The sequence below is a fragment of the Mauremys mutica genome, chromosome 3 (assembly GCF_020497125.1).
Source record: "Mauremys mutica isolate MM-2020 ecotype Southern chromosome 3, ASM2049712v1, whole genome shotgun sequence".
Classification (NCBI taxonomy): Eukaryota; Metazoa; Chordata; order Testudines; family Geoemydidae; genus Mauremys; species Mauremys mutica.
Genome location: NC_059074.1, coordinates 127,091,152 through 127,111,342, shown reverse-complemented (window position 1 = coordinate 127,111,342; position 20,191 = coordinate 127,091,152). Strand labels below are relative to the sequence as shown.

Genomic DNA, 20,191 nt, shown 5'->3' with positions numbered 1-20,191 from the left:
AGAGCACAGTCTGAAAAATACTCAGTCCTTAAGTGCCCCCTCCACGGTGGTCTTCAGAGTCTCTATGAGGTCCTCCAGCAGCAGGTGGTCCTCTCCTTCTCCTCGGGGCTCCAGCAGCTCCCCAGTAGCAAACACAGCAGCTCCAGCAGCTCCAGGCGGTGGTCTGGTGGCCAGGCAGGAGGGACCCCACTCAGAAGATGGTGGTGGTGGAGCCCTCAGCAACAATGGCTGGAGCTGGGGTCCCTCACTCCCCTCCTCTGGGGAGCAGCCCAGCAGCCCCCCCCCCAAGGAGCTGCGGGTGGAGTAACAGCAGCAACTGAGATGGTGTGGGGAAATCTACTAGCCAGCCAGCAAGCAGATAGCAGAGAAAGGGGGTGGATGGTGGTGTCTAGCCCAGCCAGGGGAGCAGCCGGAGCAGTAGCAGCAGTAGCAGCGAGGGCCCAGCAGGAACAGGAACAGCAGCAGCAGCAGCCCTCTCCCTCCTACCCTCAACAGCAGAGAAGCCAAAGGGAGGTCTTCTGGCCACTGGAGAAAGAGTTTTCTGTTCCCTGAGTGACCAGAGCAGGGGCTGCACTAGAGTAATCAGGAACCTGCTAGAACCAATTAAGGCAGACAGGCTGATTAGAACACCTGCAGCCAATCAAGGCAGGCTAATCAGGGCACCTGGGTTTAAAAAGGAGCTCACTTCAGTTTGTGGTGGGCATGTGAGGTGCTGGGAGCAAGAGGCACAAGGAGCTGAGAGTGAGAGGGTGTGCTGCTGGAGGACTAAGGAGTACAAGTGTTATCAGACACCAGGAGGAAGGTCCTGTGGTGAGGATAAAGAAGGTGTTTGGAGGAGGCCATGGGGAAGTAGCCCAGGGAGTTGTAGCTGTCATGCAGCTGTTACAGGAGGCACTATAGACAGCTGCAATCCACAGGGCCCTGGGCTGGAACCCGGAGTAGAGGGCGGGCCCGGGTTCCCCCCAAACCTCCCAACTCCTGATCAGACACAGGAGGAGTTGACCCAGACTGTGGGTTCCACCAGAGGGGAAGATCACTAAGGTGAGCAAATCTGCCAATAAGCGCAGGACCCACCAAGGTAGAGGAGGAACTTTGTATATATATATATATATATATATGAGTGGTGACTGAGGCCCAGACTCCATCTCCTGGAAGCATCCTTGGTGTTGCCTCCTGGTAGGTGCCAGGGGAGGGGAGGGCTGACAATCATGTGTGCGCCTCCTCCCCTCTGCAGGTGCAGCAGCAGCCAGCTGCCTCAGTCTGCTGCTGGTGCCACTCTTGTGGCAGTAGTGGCCGGCGCAGGCAGGGCAGCTGCCTGCTTTCAGGCAGGGATGCTCCAGGGCCTGGGGAGGCATGTGGGTGGTGGCAGGCAGGGGCCAAGGGACACTCAGGTAGAAGTGCAGGCGGAGCTGGGAGAGAGACCCAGCTCCAAACATTAGTGTTGCTGGGCCCTGAATATTTCCGGAGCCCGGGCACCATGGGCCCATACAACTTGCTGCCCCTGTCAGTTAATACAAGTATATTTATTTTTCCTAATACTGTAACTCCGAATCCAAATAGTGTTGGAAAGTTCAATGGTACAAATTCAATGTTCAGCAGAATTTACAATGAAATTTGCAAGCCCTCCCTGATTTATCTCATTCTGCACAATAAAAGCACAGGACTAGATGACCGTGCTAGCTTGCCCGCTCAGTTGTGGCCAAGAATATCAGTTTCATTAATTTAGAAGGGAGATGTATTAAAGATGGCTAACCATTCTTTCAGTAGTTTAACTTTGTCACTCTGAATGGCAGGTAGAGTTAATAAACAGACTGTTGTGTTTAATTGAAGCAAGCCCAGAGCACTGAGCAGTGGCAGACAGAAACCTTTCAAGTAGATGTATTAGTGCTCTGTGCTGAGTGACCTAGAGAACATGAGATGCATTCCACTCACACCAATAAGGACTAATGGCTCTGAACCTGTAAAGTGTATGCTATATCCCTAAAGAAGGTCTTTGTGGCAGAAATGCTAGAATTTTTCTGTCTGTAACCTGGGGGGAAAAAGTGTCTTGAATAAGTGTTTAAAAGGGAAAAAAAAGATACAATCACTGTAAGTCTCACTTGAAATTCAGATTCAGGAGTATAGCTCCACCTGTGTAAATTTGCTCAGGAGCAGGGCCGGCTCCAGAGCCCAGCGGGGCAAGCACCCGCCTGGGGCGGCCCTTTCCCGGGGGGGGCGGCAGCGGGAGCAGCGGACCTGCCGCAGTCATGACTGCGGAGGGGATGCTCGGCCGGCGGCTCCAGTGGACCTCCCGCAGGCATGACTGCGGACGGTTCACTGGTCCCGCAGCTCGGCTGGACCTCCCGCAGGCATGCCTGCGACAGCTCAACCGGAGCCGCCGGACCAGCGAACCGCCCGCAGCTGCGGGAGGTCCAGCCGAGCCGCACGACCAGCGGACCCTCCGCAGTCATGCCCGCGGGAGGTCCGCTGCTCCCGCGGCTCCGGGGCGCCTCCCGCGCATGACTGCTTGGGGCGGCCAAATTTGTAGAGCCGCCCCTGCTCAGGAGACAGGCTTTGCAAAGGATCTTTAGCTTACTTTTTGTGCCAGTAGTTCTACTACAGTTTTACATTTTGGAACATCAGAGGTTTAAAAAAAAAAGTTTATAAGCAGAGCCACAAATAATAGTGAGTAAATGTTAAGTTATAGCCACTGTACAGTATTTGGGAAAGGGGGTCCGTGTGTGTGATTTCAGGTGAAATTCATTCATGTGCAGAGGGCCAAGACAAGACCTGTGCACTACTTAAGCACTCAAAACGGGGCTTAATTGGGACTTCAGTGATGCATAGGCCTTGCTAGTGAATGGCTTTTGCTGGCCCTCTGCACTGAGGCAACTTTCATCCATTCTCACTTAGAAGCATGTGTGGGTTTTTAAAAACGAAATTCCATATCCGCTTATTTCTCTGTCACTGTTGTTTTAGTTGCATCTTTAAACTACAGGAAGCAATTGACTTAGAGGTATTGATTTCCAACACTGCTATATATGGAGAGGCTTGATTGCTAATTGAAGAAATGTAAATCCACTCAGCTGTGTGATTTGCAGTGCTAAGAGATAACTCATTAAAGGAAAAACATCTATTTGATCAACAGCCTTACTGTACATTTAAAGTTTCTTTCTCTTCCTCCCTTCCTTAACCAGTGATTAAGACAAACTGTTGTGTATGATGTAGAAATAGACCCAAAGCAGGAAAAAAGCAAAAGTATCCTAAAGCAGTTTTATTTGCAATGTTCAGACAAATAATTTAAGCTATTTATGTTAATTCTCTAGTTCCAACACTGAGCACACAGTCATACAAAGCACTGAATGAAGCCAGAAGAGTTGGGGTGATCCACACCTAATGGGATTGGACCCCTAAATACGTACATGTTGCTTTTGAGTGAGCCTTGAATAGGTAGTGTTTTCATTTAGAGCTTGTACACACTACCATGTATGTTGGTATAACTTATGTCACTCAGGGATGTAAATAAGCCACCCCCTTGAGGGATGTAAGTTACACTGACTTAAGGGTTGGTGTAGAGAGTGCTATATCGGCAGGAGAGCTTCTCCCACCGACATAGCTACCACTGCTCCCGGGGATGTTTTTATTATGCCAACGGGAGAGCTCTCTCCCGTCGGCATAGAGCGTCTTCACCGCTGTAGCACTTCTAGTGTAGACTAGCCCTTATTCTGTTATAAACCATAAGCTAAATGCATGCTCAATGTAACTTCAGTGAAGCAAATGGTTTTACTCCAGGGATGAATTTTGGCCTGTTCTGTTAGCATGACAGACAAGCAAAGACGCTCATCTGCACAACAAGGGATGTAGTCAAGGTCAATGGCTTGGTTATTTAACACGAGGGGGTCAAATTCATCCCTGATGTAACTGTACTGGAGTGAACAGTTACAGCTGGGATGGATTTTGCTCAAGGTGTCAAAACCTTCTATTCATTTTTTATTGTGCAACTTGTACACAGTGCTGATCACAATAATGTTTCTCCAAGCAGAAATGGGGACAGCGTGTTTTGTGAAAAGCCTCTACAGCAGGAAGGAGTGTGGGGAAAGCTCCTGTGGTGCAGAAGTCCACAATATGCAGGAGGCTGGGACCTTTTTGAATGGAGTCCCCAAATTCTGCCCCTTCACTCTGTACCAGAATCACCCCAGTTCCCCTGAGTCCAGTCCTCTTGTAGCTGCTTAGGAAGGGCCAGGATTTGGCCCTCGCTGCTGTCATACTTGTGCAAAGGAGAAAGTGTTGCCAAAAAGGGGTGTATAGATAAGTTTTAGTTCAACTAAGATGTTTGTTTCAAACATACCCATTGGGAAGTTAGGCACCTATATACCTTTGTGAATGCACTCCAAGTATCTTACAATGTACTGGTTGTATATTAGGGCATGCTATGCTGACATAAATTACAGCAGATGAGCCCTCAGATCTAAGATTCCAAACGTGTGGTTGCATTGTCAAACTAGAAAAGGGTGAAACACATCATCATGACATTGAGTCAGGATTGGAAAGTTCTTAGCAGGTAAACTTGAACAGTAGTTTCCTGTTCAAAAACGTAATCCTATCCTAAGGTCATTAAGTTAACCACATGTTTGGATAGCTGAATTTCCAGTGGGTGCCTCTGGATAACGGGCAATTTGTGGTCAAGATGAGAATAAAGTGTTCACTGTGATATGAAAAAATGACTAATTGTGTTATAATGTGAAAAAGGGTGTGCAGTAAATGGCAATGTAGAGACCAGTGCAGCAGACAAGAAAGCATAGTGCTCTGGTGTACAACAGCCCCCAGCAGTCTGGGTTTAAACAATTTTAATTCAGCTCAGCATAGATGGACAGATGTTTGTCAAACTGTTTAAGCAGAACTGACAGGCATTATGCGAAATCAATATAAAGGGCTAAATTAATCTCTGATATAACGCCATTGATTTGAAGGTATTACATCTGGGATGAAGATGACCTATAAAATCTAATGTGAGATTATAAGAAAATATGGGCAGACATGATGAGATTATGGTTTTGTTTTTGCAGAACCAGGAATGCTTCACATTTGGATCTTGTTTTATCTGATCCAAAATTTATAAATTATGCCCGTATGCCTCTTATTGAGGCACAAGGGCATAATTTGGGAGAGATTTTGGTTTTACAAAATCTCATTAGCCAGGTTGTAGATTTGCAGAGCCCAAACTTGGGGTAATTCAGATCCAGGTTCCTTTTTACCCGAGTCACTGAAGATCAGGAGAAGAGGTTCAGATAAATGATTCCATTGCCTTATCTTTAATACTAAGTGAGTCTAACAGCCAAAAATTATCCAGAGCACTTGCTCAGCAATCACATGACCAACATCATCCATCTTTTAGTCATTTCCACATTGAAGGACTCAATTTTGGCACTATTCATTGTACGTAAAAGCTAGATGACAGTTACATTACAAATGATATGATACAGTGACAAGGATTTCATCCAATCACACTCCAGAAAAGTCAAAACACTTCCTGCTTATGACTTATACTAATTATTTGTCACTGTGCAGTAGTTGTTCGTTCATATTATTTCTTTCCTGCACAGACTGTTCACAGCAATTCCAAACCCCAATTTACCAACAAAACATCTAGACAACTGCACTGGGTTATCAGGTGGTACATAAGAGGAAATTCCTTCCTAAATCTTTCAGGCAGCATGCATGTTTTCTCTGTTTTAAAACTTCATGTCAATTGACTGTGTCAACAGCATGTTGTGATGCACTAAACTTGATATAGTTTTACATATTAATCCTCTGAATTTAAGGGCCAAATGTATCCCCGAAGTTACTAGAATTATCCTCAGAATTAATCTAATGTTGTAATATGGCTAACTTTATAGTGTATTTTACAGTAGGAACTCCTAACTTCAGGCCTTTCTGTCTAGATTAGTGATAAAGTTAGTCAGTTATGTAAAGGATTGAGCAACCTTTCTGAACAAGTTTCCTTAAGCAATGACCTGCTGAATACCATGGACTATAGGATTTAAACTATCTGCTAACATATCTTGTGGCAATAAATAGAATAGGAAACATTGCTGTGTCAGGCTGGAGCCAACAACCCAAATGAGAACAAAAAAGGATCAATGAGTCGCTTATCAATGTTAACAGAAAACAGCTGCTATGTCAGATGGGATCTCCAGCTGTGTGTCTATCCCAAAATAAAGTCAAGCTACAGCGCAATACAAAATTTTGGATGAACAATACACCCTCTTCCACAGTAGAAGCAGTCATGTAAATCATCTCAGTTAGGGCTTTGAATCTGCAATACATTGCTTGCACTTTTATGATGACTCTAAGAAATAGAGACCATGTTGGGTGTGTCCCCCCAGGTAAGGCACCTGTGCTTGATGGTGTTAAATGTGGCTGTACACAACATTAGTTTGTTATGCTAAGTGGGACCCTGCCCCAAAGTGGGGTAAGATTCGGGGTTTATCCTCTTCTGCCATCCCTCTTCCTCTGTCTTTCTGGTGCTGCCCTATGAATAGCTTGGTACTGACTGGTGATAAAATATCCTTCTCTTTTTCTCCCCCATCTCTTTCTTGCTCCCCTAAGAAATCCTTATTACTGGGTGGTAGGATTGTGACATTCTTCCAGTTGGATTATGACGTGGGGGCGGGGGTTAAATCAGCCAATCAACACCTTTCCTGTTCTTCATACCCCATATTCTCTCTTCATGCTCCGTTCTCCCTTTCTTCTGCCCGCTCCCTTCCTCTTCCCTTCCTTCCTTGGCTTTAGGACCTGACATCATAATGCAGAGAAGGGTAAATATATTCCATCTTCTTTGTTGAAACAGGAGACTAATGGATAGGTTCAAAAGATTCTGTGGTTCCTTTCAGTTAAACATCCAACCCACGCCTGCTTTTAGTGACTGCTCCTGATTTTGACCACTCTATTCCATGCTCAAGGAATCTCTTGATTATTTTTATTGATTTATTTTTTGTACACTGACTAACCTAAGTGACCACATGATCTTACCACGGTTACCTTCATTCCAAAGAGTGTGTCTATACTGGAACTGGAAAGAGCAATTTCCAGCTCCAGTAGACATAATCGCATAAACTTTGATCAAGTGTAGCCATGGCAGCATGAGCAGCAGGAGTGGCTAGCAGCCCCAAGGATATATTTAGGGTTTCAAACAGGGTCATATTTAGGGCAGCTAGCCCATCCTGCCACTTGTGCTGCCATGGCTACGTTTCTATTTTTAGCACACTAGCTCAATCAGACCTTGTGAGGGTATGTCTACCTGAGCTGGAAATTATACCTTCCAGTTCCAGTGCAGATGTACCGTGTGTTAAATCTGCTTGCTGAGTCATGCTTAAATCCCTCTTCAGGGCAGGTGCAGTCTCTTACCATGTGTTTGTACCGCACCTAGCAAAATGAGACCCTGATCCCACACTGGGACATGTAGGCACTGGTAGTGCTACTAAATAATAAAAAATAATTTGGAACAGAATTCAAACTCCCTTGTGGTTCAGGGAATTTGGATATGAAGCATTGGCTTCAGCCCAGATTCAATAGCTTGGTAAGCCTTGTGAAGGTGAAAAAGCCTAGTTTATGCAGTCATATTATTGATAGACGGCCTGAGTCCTTACACTGTGCACTTTGCAAACACTTCACTTTTCAAGCGACTCACAAAAATATTCCAGCATCACATTTGCTGGCAGTCCCTTCCTTTTTATAACCATTACATTTCAGAACCGCACAATGCCTTGTGATGGAACCATTTGTTTTGGTTGCAAGGGAGTCTGTTTGGTCTTGTTTAGTGCAAAAACGTTGGTTTTGGGAGTGATGGTATCTTTTTTTTTTATGTTGCCTTTAATTATGGTTGTTTTATAATAATGCAACCCTCCCAGTTAGGGCAGAAGTGATATTTTCTCACTAAGCTTCTTTAAAACAAATTTCCACTTGAGTGCATTGCCTGCCTAGAGCTAACAAAAGAAAATCTTGGGGCAGAAATGGGGAGGGTTATTTGTAATTTGTTAAGCATTCCCAATGGAAGGTTTGTGAGTGACTATGTACTGCTTTTCTTTCTTACAGTGACTTTTACTTTTATGGCACAAAAGAGCACTATTAGAGGAAAAATATATTCTTTGGAGTGGCTGTGAGGGGCGGGGTAAAGAATCTATTTAAAATGCTGGGTTTTTAAGACACAAAATATCTCATTGTGTGGATGAGATTTTTGTGCTGTGCCGCCAGGAGCACAAATGGAGCAGCTCAGGAGAAGAGAAGCAGAGGAGGCTGAAACAAAGGTGGAGTGAATTACAGCAGTCCATCCCAGACTACCTATGGGTTCCAATGCCACTGAGACTCCCCATAGCAGAAGAACTATGGACATGCCCCCGCCTGCCCACGGCTTAGGGTGGCCAGATGTCCCGATTGTATAGGGACAGTCCCGATATTTGCAGCTTTGTCTTTATATTGACACCTATTTCCCCACCCCCTCTCCCTGATCCCCAGTCCTGATTTTTCACACTTGCTACCTGGTTGCCTGGCTCCACCTCTAGCATACCCCCTGTGCCAGGGCTTATGAGGGAACAAGGATAGGGCAGTTTATGGAGGCCCTATGCTATGCCTGCACCAGCATTATCCTCGCCAGGCCATTATCAAGCTCTTTACATTCCCTGTATGCCACAGGTGCAGACTAGAGAGGCTAGCACAGGGGACAGAATCTGTCCCTCTTTTTGCATATCTGCCATAGGGAAGATGTTTCTGTGGCCTGATGGGGTACAGCCTGATTCCATCTTTCTTTGTAACCTCATCCAAAGCCTGCTGAAGCTAATGGGAGTCTTTCCACTGAGCTTCAGGTCAGGCCCTATAAGAGGGCTATCTCTTCTTGGTAGGACACTGTAAGTTCTGCTCTGGATAGGGAGCCACGAGGAAAGCAGGAGGTCATCAGACTGTTTACAGTCCAGTAATACATTCTTAAATGGAGGGAACTAGAATGACAGTGTAGGGATTGGTGCTCTCCTTTAACATGCAGGAGATCTGGCTTTAAGGCCAAATCTTTTGCTTCACGGATTATAAATGCAGGAGAACCAAGCCTAGTGGCATAAAGATTAGTGATTTATTTTATTTATTTATATTACCATAGTACCAGGAGCCCCGGTCATGGCCCAGGACCACATTGTGCTAGACACTGTTCAAACACAAACAAAAAGATGGTCGCTGCCCCACGCAGCTTCCAATGTAAGTATTAGACAAGAGACAAAAGATGGATACAGACAGACAGGGGAGTACAGGGAGGCAATGTGGCAATAATTGTCAGCATGATGGGCTGTGATCTCTGCACACCAACAGCCTAATCATTGTCAACGTTTTGTAGGTGTCGCAGTGATGCTTTGCCACCATGTAATTATGGTAAAAGGTCTGCATGAGAAAGCTGATTCAGATTTAGGTGGTAGGGACTCAGGTAGGAGAATAATATCCTTTTCACAAAAGAGCTAACATTTTATGAACATATATATAATAAATGATCACAAAAAGCTAAAATTTTGTGTGGTCACATTGACATCCTGGGTTCCAGTACTAGAGACCTAAAAGTCTTGATCCAAGGATTAAAAAATCTACTGTAAGGACCAGCACTGGCAAATGTACTATCAGGAAAATGAATTTGACAGCCTACTAAGTCTTTATTACCTGATTTCTGTGATCCATAGCGAAAGCCACTGGATATCCACAAATATCAGGTATTTCACAATAGATGAGGATGTTATTTAAATCATCATGTTTCATAACCTCCACATTTTTAATTCTATCTTAGAGGAGCCTCCAGCACATTTTTAATCCCTAGCACAATGTATCCAGAATTTACTTTATGGCTCTCAAGTCAAGGATCTGCTGTGGTTATAAAACTGTGCCTTGGAAATTCCCCAAGCTGCATTATTACGGTGACATTGTACAATATAACAAAATAGTAGACATGTGGGTTGAAATTTACAGTCTGAAATATCTGAATCTTTCCATTAGCCTGTTTCTTGTGCACTTCTAAATAGTGCAGATTCCCCCAGGGAAATTTTCTCTTTAAAAAAAAAAAATAGGGGCCACAGGGCATTCTGGTACATGTATTTTATAATCAGTTATAAAAAGCCCTCTAACTCAAACCCTCTTCCCACTATCCAGTAACCATGGCATAACCTTGCTATACAAAGCACCCCAATACCTCAGTAACATTGAAAATACCTTTAAAATCACAGTGCAGGCATCTCATCTCTCTTTGTGCAATCAGCTCTAGTTTCTGAAACTGCACATTTCTGTGGGAGGTTGGCAGGTTGTCCAGTTTAACCTTTAACCTTCTGCAGCCCCAGAACTACATGCACACATCTCTGAATTTCTACTTCCGAGGAAGTAATTCTATTTCCATGGAAGTAATTTGTAGGAAAACTCAACAGAGTAGGATAAATTAACCCTTTCATTACTATATTGCCCTGTCAGTTTGTATTGTTCCTGTGTTTACTCCTTTGCATAATATGCTAAAGCACCTTCCACCTGGGGATCTCAAATGCAATTTACTAACGTTAATTAATTAAACCTCTCAGTACTCCGTAGGGCAAGGAAATATTATCCCCATTTTGCAGATGAGAAAACTGAAGTATGAGGAAGTTAATTATTTCCCCAAGGTCATAAAGAAAAGACCCAGGTTTTGGGAGTCCCAGTCTGGTGCTTCAGCTACATGACATCTTTCCTCACTTATTTGACGGGTACCTACTGACACACTAAGGACCCAGTCGTCCTTAGAAGAGACTCCTTCCACTGATTTCAATTGAAAAAGGTCCCTGTATTTACAACATGACAACCGCAAAAATTCATGAAGGAGGAATCTCAACGATCATTTCCTTTGTGGCCATGTACATATTTCTCAATGAAAGGGAGGGAGATTGGCTGAAGAAGCCTAAAATGAGGCACTTTTCCCCACCCCCCTGCTGTGTCATCCTAACAGCTATTGCTGCACTCCCTAGTTTCATTCCTTTGCCACTTGGCTCACCTGCCCTATGTCCCCTCATGTGGAGCCAACTTCCCTCCACACCAAACCCACCATGAGAATGAAAGTGTGGGAATTCTCATTCCCTTACCCTCAAATCAGATAACACATGTAAGTGAGAGAAAAGAAAGCTCACCTCACTCCCTCAACCCACACCTGGCACTGTCTTCTCCAGGACTTGTGGGGTGAGCCTCAGAGCTCATTCTGCAGAGGTGCAAACCCCACACTCCCTCAGTGAACCACTGAGAAGGAATTGCATGAGAATCTTTGCAGAGATTTTTCACCTGACCCCTCTGTCCCAGGGGTTTTACTTTGGAAGAGGGTTATCTGATCCCATAAATATGCTAGCTATGCAATGAATTGAATGATTGCTGCTTAATTTCAAGTCACCAAGAGCTGTTGTATATGCAGATAGGTGTGTTCTGCTTCAAAACTGATGGCACCATATGACCTAATGTTGTTTTCTAGTCTAAATTAATTATTGGCGGCATAAATGCATGACCTAACCTTTTGCTGAAAATAATAAATTAGGGTGGGATTTCAAAAGCAATAAGTGTTGAAATAACTCTGCTCCAACTTAGAGACTAACAAATTTATTTGTGCATAAGCTTTCATGGGCTAGAACCCACTTCATCAGATGTATGAAATAAAAAATACAGGAGCAGGTATAAATACATGAAAGGATGGGGGTGCTTTACCAAGTGTTAGGTCAGTCTAACAAGAGAAATCAATCTCTCTAGACTGACCTAACACTTGGTAAAGCACCCCCATCCTTTCATGTATTTATACCTGCTCCTGTATTTTTTTACTTCATATATCTGATGAAGTGGGTTCTAGCCCACAAAAGCTTATGCCCCAAATAAATTTGTTAGTCTCTGAGGTGCCACAAAGACTCCTAGGTTTTTTTTTGCTGATACAGATTAACAGGCTACTACTGAAATCTGCTCCAGTTAACATCCATGGCAAAACACCCATTGATTTCAGTGGGACCAGAGGTAGGCCAACATAAAGTGCTTTTGAAAAGCCACCCTAAATGTTTAAGGAAACAAAAAATTACTTGGCAAAAATCAATGTCAATCCTTTACAAATGCGACCCCAAAAAATCCTCCAAGCAAACCACATCTGAGACCTCTTCTCCCTGACTTGTCTCCCTTTTCTGTCTCTTGACAACCATGATGAAATAATATATTAATTGGTTTTGCATGGCTGAGGCCACATTGAGGCAGATGTGTTGCAGCAATTTAATCTAATTAAAATAATTTGCAGTTCTGAGTGTGCATTTAAAAAAAAAAAAGCTCTTGACAATTGATGCCTGCTGTGAAAATGACTGAATAATGATGAGTAATTTCATTCTTAGTTAAGTTTTTAGCTCTTTTCCTTTTCCATCTGTGTGTCCTTTAAATCCAAATTATATGTAATCAACTGTATAGGCAACATGCTTCTTCTTGTAGTTGACAAATTCAGGGGTTCATCTTGCATACCTTTACACTCGCTTCCTGCTGGAGTGAGTCTTACATCTGGTAATTACAACTCAGCTCAGTTAAAGATGCTTTTGAAACATGTACAGCATCTTTTGGTTCTATTATGCTAATTTGAGCAGCCAGGGGGCACCAATCAGTGTATGTGGAGATTAGCTCAGCCTGACACACAGGGTGGTTGGGGATTGGATGGAAGGCCACAGGTATGTCATCATATTTTTAGCTGGACTGTCACATAAAATGCTCATGCATTACATCAACATTGGTTATCCTGCTGGGTGCAGAATTATGGAGCTCCACCTCTTTTCACAGTGGCCAAAAAGGCTATAGATGGGTGCCAGGTCACAAGTGGCACCTAAATAAGTGCTTGCTGTTTTGAGAGATGTGAGTATCCACTATGTGGCTGTTGTGGGAGCTCAACACCTCTGAAAAGCAGAACTCTGTCAGTCAAGTGCTTAAGGCCTTGTCTACACTGGAAGGTTGCACCTCTGTAGCACCCACGCTCACCACACCATAAATTACCCTTGTGTAAATCACTTTTTACATCAGTGCAACATAACTAGAGTTTGCACTGGTGCCGGTACTTTGGTAACCAATGCTTAAGCATTTTGGCCACTGTGACCCTCACTACAACTGGTACTTCAGAGTCCTTCCTCCAGCATCCAAAAAGAGCTGGGTCCTATGGCATGTCAGTGGGAACTGGCTCAAACCCCGTGAGCCCGAGTTGACTGGCCTTGGCCAGCTACAGGTTTCTGGTTGCTATGTAGACATACCCCTAGAAACTATTAATATACATGGCAGCAGGATGCATGTGGACAATCAGTCTGCAGCAGGCTAGTGTGGGTTAGATTCTCACACACACCAGCTTCTCATAAATTAATTGTTCATGTAGACAAGCCCTGAACTGAAGTGCATATGTTTGGGATTATTATATTTGGTGATGTTGTCAGATTTGATTAGGTATGAAACACCACACTCTTGGGCTCAGGTCACGGATGGGATTGGCTGTGGTCTAGTTGGGTTTGAATTGACTTCAAATTTAGGCCTGAGCGGACCTCTAATGGGAAGTGCCCAGCTTGCTATTTTCTTTGAGGTCTTTCCAAATGCCCCAAAATCCTTTCCACCCCTAAGTTTAGCAGCCCTTCCTCAAAGAGTGCACCACCAGCTCCATCTGTTTAAACAGTATTTTCATATATCACTTACAGACCTTGTTCTTATCCTCACAAACTGAGTCATTTGATTCCTTGGGGGGGGGGGGGATTCCCCCTATCTGAAGCCCATAACATTCACTTTTGGGGTCTAATCTTGTGTGTTTTGAATACCCAAAATTTCCATTGATGTAAGCGAGTTACAGGTGTAAAGGAGTTTCAGGAACTCAAGATTAAGTCCTCTAATGGTGTATTTGCTTACCCCAAGGTAAACAGACTGCAGTAATGCTGCCGAAAAAATGGTCCTCAGAGAGGAGTTCAGAGTGTTTTCACCAACATTATGTCTACATGATAATTGATGGTGAGTGGAAAACAAACAAAAAGCTTTTTGTCATTTAGTAGCAAGTCACTGTATTATTGGATGTGATAAACAAAATTAGAAAACAATTATTTTAAATGTCTAGTTCCACTTGTTAATCTTTTTTCCTTGCTGTCCAGCACCAGAGAGTATATTTACTAAGAGCAATTACACATCATGAGTGCTTAATCCAGATCAGTTTAAAACACCATTTTTATTTTGATTCTTAAAAAAAATCAGATTATCATTAATAAAGTAATACTGCATATACATAAAATGATGTTTAGTTTCTGATGTGACCTTTCAAATACCCAGATTAAGAGAGAAATCAAGCAGTTTAACTAGCTATCACAGCATTTCCCTGCTGTTTCCAAGCAACTTTCACAGGCAGTGGTGAAGATGAACCAAGCACAAATGCTATTTCACTGCTCTTGGTAAAGCAAATTCAGTAAGAAGAATGACAATTAATACTTAGCATCTATAGCATGTCCCATGTTCCAAGAGGCATTCAAACATTCACAAATCCTCAAAACTCCCATGTCAGACGTAGTATTGCTCTCCCACAGGGCATCTGACCAAGAGAATTGGAAGTGACGTAGGGTGTGTTTACACTAGAAATGTAAGTCAACCTATATTAGGTTGACTCACAGCCACTGTAGTAATTACTGTGGTGGTGTATGTCCACTCTATCCTCCTTGGATTGATGCTACGCATCCTCACCAGGAGCGCTTCCGCCTAAGAAAGGCAGTGTGGGGAGCTGAGAGCCAATCTCTCTGCTTCGCTGGCAGCTCCCTGCTGGGAGCTCGGCTGCTCCACAGACTCCCAGCAGGCTGCCTGCCCTCCACTCCCCGTTTCCCCATCAGGAGCAGGGGAAACTGCCCGGGGCTTCTTCCCTCCTCATTCCCTGCCAGGAGCTGGGAGAAGCTGATGTAAGGGATGCAGTCTCTACACAGACAGTGTGTCACCCTAACTACACCATCATAAGCCATACACCTCTCGTGGAGGTGGAGTTATTATGTCAATGTAGTAAGGCACTTACATCAGCAGGAGGAAGGCTGTAATGTAGACATTGACATAATGAGGTTGACATAAGATGCCTTATGTCAACCTAACTGTGTAGTGTAGACCCGCCCTTAGCCAAGTCAATTAGCAATGCACTTTGATAGGACTTAACACTGCTTTGCTAGCTACTCAAGGGCTTGGCTACACTTGCAAGTTGCAGCGCTGGTGGAGGCTTTCCAGCGCTGCAATTATTCTTCGTCCACACTTGCAAGGCACATCCAGCGCTGCAACTCCCTGGCTGCAGCGCTGGCTGTGCACCTGTTCGGGTTGGGGTATAAGGAATGCAGCGCTGGTGATCCAGCGCTGCTCATCAGGTGTGGACACACACCAGCGCTTTAATTGGCCTCCAGGGAATAAGGAGTTATCCCATAATTCCTGTTCAGCCACTCTGCTCATCAGTTTGCACTCTACTGCTCTGGCCTCAGGTGACCCGCCCTTTAAGTGCCCCGGGAATTTTAAAAATCCCCTTCCTGTTTGCTGCAGCCAGGTGTGGAGTGCAATCAGTTAATCTTTCCAGGTGACCATGCCTCCACATGGCAAACGAGCCCCAGCATGGAGCAATGGCGAGTTGCTGGACCTCATTAGTGTTTGGGGGGAGGAAGCTGTGCAGTCCCAGCTGCGCTCCAGCCGTAGGAATTATGATATCTTTGAGCAGGTATCAAGGTCCATGCTGGATAGGGGCCATGATCGGGACGTGCTGCAATGCAGGGTTAAAGTAAAGGAGCTGCGGAGTGCCTATTACAAAGCCCGCGAGGGGAACCGCCGGTCCGGCGCTGCCCCCACAACCTGCCGTTTTTACAGGGAGATGGATGCGATACTTGGGGTGACCCCACTGCCAATCCGAGGACCACGATGGACACTTCTGAGCAGGGTGGGGGACAGGAGCAGCAGGAGGAGGAGGAGGCAGTGGGGGGGGGTGGAAACCACGAGTGAAGCTACTGGGATGGGGGAAGACACCCCAGAGTCCCAGGAGGCATGCAGCCAGGAGCTCTTTTCAAGCCAGGAGGAAGGAAGCCAATCGCAGCAGCCAGCAGTTGCTGAAGGACAAACAGAGGAGCGAGTTACCGGTAAGCGGCTTTTATTTTCAGGGTGGAAATGTTTCGGGAGAGGAGAGGGGGTTAGGGCTGCATACATGCATGCCTAGATGTGGAATAGCCCATTGATGTGGTCTATCACGTCGCGGTAATCGGCTGCAGTAATCTCCTCAAAAGTTTCAGCCAGAGCGTGGGCAATGTGCCTGCGCAGGTTTATAGGGAGAGCCACTGTGGTCCTTGTCCCAGTCAGGCTAACACGTCCACGCCACTGTGCCGCGAGGGGTGGGGGGGACCATTGCTGCACACAGGCAAGCTGCATAGGGGCCAGGGCGGAATCCGCATTGCTGTAGAAGACCTTCCCGCTCTTCCCTTGTGACCCGCAGCAGGGAGATATCTTCCAGGAGTAACTCCTGTGGAAAATGTTGGGAGACTGTTTAGTGCAGATCCCCCCTGTAGCTGCTTGCTGTCCCCAATGCACAGAAACCCCTGCACAGCCCTGAAGCAATCTCAGTACCCCTTACTCACCATTTCGTGTCTCCTGTTGTGTTATGTGTGGTCTTATTTGGTATGGGAAAAGAATGCTAAAGTGAACACTGAAAACTCCTTCAGTGTGTGGGAATTACTGCTTGGATGAGATAATTAACAATGCTACCCTGTTAAATGTTGCCATTTTTGCCTTCAAGAAGTGACCTTGACTGCTGGACTGCCCAGAACTACCACAGCACAGAGACTACAAAATCTGAGGAAAAAGCCGCGAAAAACCAAGGAAGACATGCTGAAAACAGTTATTGATCACTCTGCTCAAGAGAGTAAACAGCTGCAGGAGTGGAGAGAAAGGGAAAGCAGGATCCTCCAGAGGGAAAGCAGGATCCGCCAGAGACATTGGCGGAGAAACACTGTGGCAAAGAGGAAAAGCACAGACCAGCTGCTAGGCATCCTGGCGCGCCAAGCGGACTCTCTCCAGGTACTCGTAGCCATGCAGGCAGAGCAGTCCCGTGCTGCCCCACAGCCCCCCCGTCCCAAATTTTATTCTCTTCTGCCCCAATGTTAGCTCCAAACCCCCTTCCCCAGCATCCTGGTTCTTACCACCACCAGCTGCCTCCAACACCTGTACGTTCACCAACCAGCCCTGAGAACTACGACCCTTACCCTCTGCACTCAACCCCCATCACCATGCAGTATATGCACCCTGAAGTGCAGCAGCCATTGCACAGCACTGCAGACAGGACATATGCAAACTTGTGACTTTACAGTTCACCAACCCACCCCCCTGCCCTAGGTTCCTGAAATGTTGTGTGTCTGTCAATGAAGTATTTTTCTTTTCAATAAAATAAATCTTGCCTTTGAAAACAGTCTTTATTATTGCAGATAGTGAAAGATACCTTATCCCAGTAAAGAAACAGTCACTGGAAATCATGTTAGGGATAATAGAATCCTAACAGTGTAACCACTGCACTTCACTCCCATGCAAGGCAGCAAACATTACTGTTGGCTTTCAGCCTCAAATTGTTCCCTCAAGGCATCCCTAATCCTTGTAGCCCTGTGCTGGGCCTCTCTAGTAGCCCTGCTCTCTGGCTGTGCAAATTCAGCCTCCAGGACTTGAACCTCGATGGTCCATGCCTGACTGAATGTTTCACCCTTCCCTTCACAAATATTATGGAGGGTACAGCATGCGGATATAACCGCGGGGATGCTGCTTTCCCCCAAGTCTAGCTTCCCATACAGGGACCGCCAGCGGGCTTTTAAACGGCCAAAAGCACACTCCACAGTCATTCGGCACCAGCTCAGCCTGTAGTTGAACCGGTCCTTGCTCCTGTCAAGCTTCCCTGTATAGGGTTTCATGAGCCAAGGCAGTAACAGGTAAGCGGGGTCTCCAAGGATCACAATGGGCATTTCGACGTCCCCTACTGTGATCTTCCTGTCTGGGAAATAAGTCCCTGCCTGCATCTTCCTGAACAGGCCACTGTTCCGAAAGATGCGTGCATCATGCACCTTTCCAGGCCAGCCTGTGTAAATGTCTATGAAACGCCCACGGTGATCCACAAGCGCCTGGAGAACCATAGAGAAATACCCCTTCCGATTAACGTACTCTGATGCTAGGTGGGGGGGTGCCAGAATAGGAATATGCGTCCCATCTATCGCCCCTCCACAGTTAGGGAAACCCATTTGTGCAAAGCCATCCACAATGTCCTGCACGTTCCCCAGAGTCACGGTCCTTCTTAGCAGGATGCGATTAATTGCCCTGCAAACTTGCATCAACACGATTCCAATGGTCGACTTTCCCACTCCAAACTGGTTCCCGACCGACCGGTAGCTGTCTGGAGTTGCCAGCTTCCAGATTGCAATAGCCACCCGCTTTTCCACCGTCAGGGCAGCTCTCAATCTTGTGTCCTTGCGCCGCAGGGTGGGGGCGAGCTCAGCACACAGTCCCATGAAAGTGGCTTTTCTCATACGAAAGTTCTGTAGCCACTGCTTGTCATCCCATGCTTCCATGACAATGTGATCCCACCACTCAGTGCTTGTTTCCTGAGCCCAAAAGCGACGTTCAACTGTGCTGAGCATTTCCGTGAATGCCACAAGCACTGTAGTGTCACACGCGGCAGGCGACTCGATATCATCGATATCGTCGGACTCCTCACTGTCACTTTGGAGCTGAAGGAATAGCTCAACTGCCAAACGTGTTGTGCTGACGACACTCATCATCACAGTCCTCAGCAGCTCGGGCTCCATTTCCCACAGAAATCACGATTCACAGACAGAGTAAAAAACAGCAAGCGACTCACAGTGGCGCCAAACATGGCCGGAAAAACAGTGAATGCTGGGATGCGAAGCGATGCACCACGGGGCGTTGGGACAGGAAGCGGAATGACCCGCACCCTTCCGTCCCCTTCCCACAACCCACAGCGCAAAAATGGGACGAGGTGCTCTGTGGGATAGCTGCCCACAATGCACCTCTCAATACAGCGCTGGAAATGCTGCAAGTGTGGCCACACTGCAGCGCTGGTAGCTGTCAGTGTGGCCACACTCCAGCGCTGGCCCTGCACAGCTGGACGACCAGCGCTGCAAACTACCAGCGCTGCAACTTGCAAGTGTAGCCAAGCCCCAAGATTCTGTTTGCATTAGGCTCCTGGGACAGTGGGGAAATCTCATAAAGGTTATAATTAAGGATGTGATTTTTGTCCCAGCATGACCACTTCTCAAAAGAAAAGCACAGCATAATATAAAAGAGAATCCAATCACTATGTCTAACTGACCCGTGAATCTGGGCCATTATATAGAGAATAAAACATGCTGAGCTACATTTTATTCTCACACCCTGTGCAGTGCTGTTGATTTTGGCCCACTATGTTTTTTATTATTTTAATAGTTAAAACTGGGTGCAGTTGCAACTTGGCACAATGTGCAAAACATGTACATGGCATAGAGGAATAGCATAGCAGGAGACACCACGTATGTCAGAGTATATTACTACTTTGGAAAGAAATGTAATTAGTATTTAGGGCACATTGCAACTTACAGCTCTCTTCAAATGAAACCTCTGCCATTTACCAAGTTTGAAAAATAAAAGCCTTGAGCAGGTGATGTAATGAAAGTCTGTTTGTTTTTCTTTTTCAGATGTCAGCTTTTCCATTTCAATCGGTTGTCCAGACTTGTTTCCACCATTTCTCCTGGAAGATTTTCCTGACTCTGGGCTTGTCTCGACCTTCTGATTAATGCATACACAACTGAAAGAGCTAATGTCTATTGAAGTGCCTAAATATGGAGTTAGGAGCGTAACTTTAAGCACCCAGGTTTGAAAAATATTGGCCTAAAGGCTAAAGCATTTGTGTGAGGGCTGTTGTTTTTTAAAGAAATCAATGTATTCCATGTGCTGTGGCAATAACTGCAGAAAACTTGTCCAATCACCTTCTAGAATCTAAACTCAAATTTCTTTCTGGTTGGGTAGGACCAAGCAATGTGCTTCAAAGGCACTTTTTGGCCACTCCTCTCACAGGAATTTTAATTTTGAGTTTAATAACTCTGTTAGGGATATTTTCCTATCTAAATAGAATCTAACAGTAAATATTTATTAAATTTAATTATGGCAGCATGCTCTA

At 45.4% G+C, this 20,191-nt stretch overlaps 1 long non-coding RNA gene across 2 annotated transcripts; it reads left to right on the top strand.

Annotated features, from left to right (window-relative positions):
* The first annotated feature begins 772 nt into the window (after nucleotides 1-772).
* On the top strand, nucleotides 773-19,922 carry LOC123367582. 2 transcript variants are annotated; one of them, XR_006578542.1, is made up of 3 exons: nucleotides 773-810; nucleotides 13,909-14,001; nucleotides 19,710-19,922. It is a non-coding gene; the product is annotated as an uncharacterized LOC123367582 (long non-coding RNA). The 2 variants fall into 2 exon arrangements; XR_006578541.1 differs by lacking the exon at nucleotides 773-810 and adding an exon at nucleotides 6,673-6,797.
* Nucleotides 19,923-20,191: the final 269 nt, after the last annotated feature.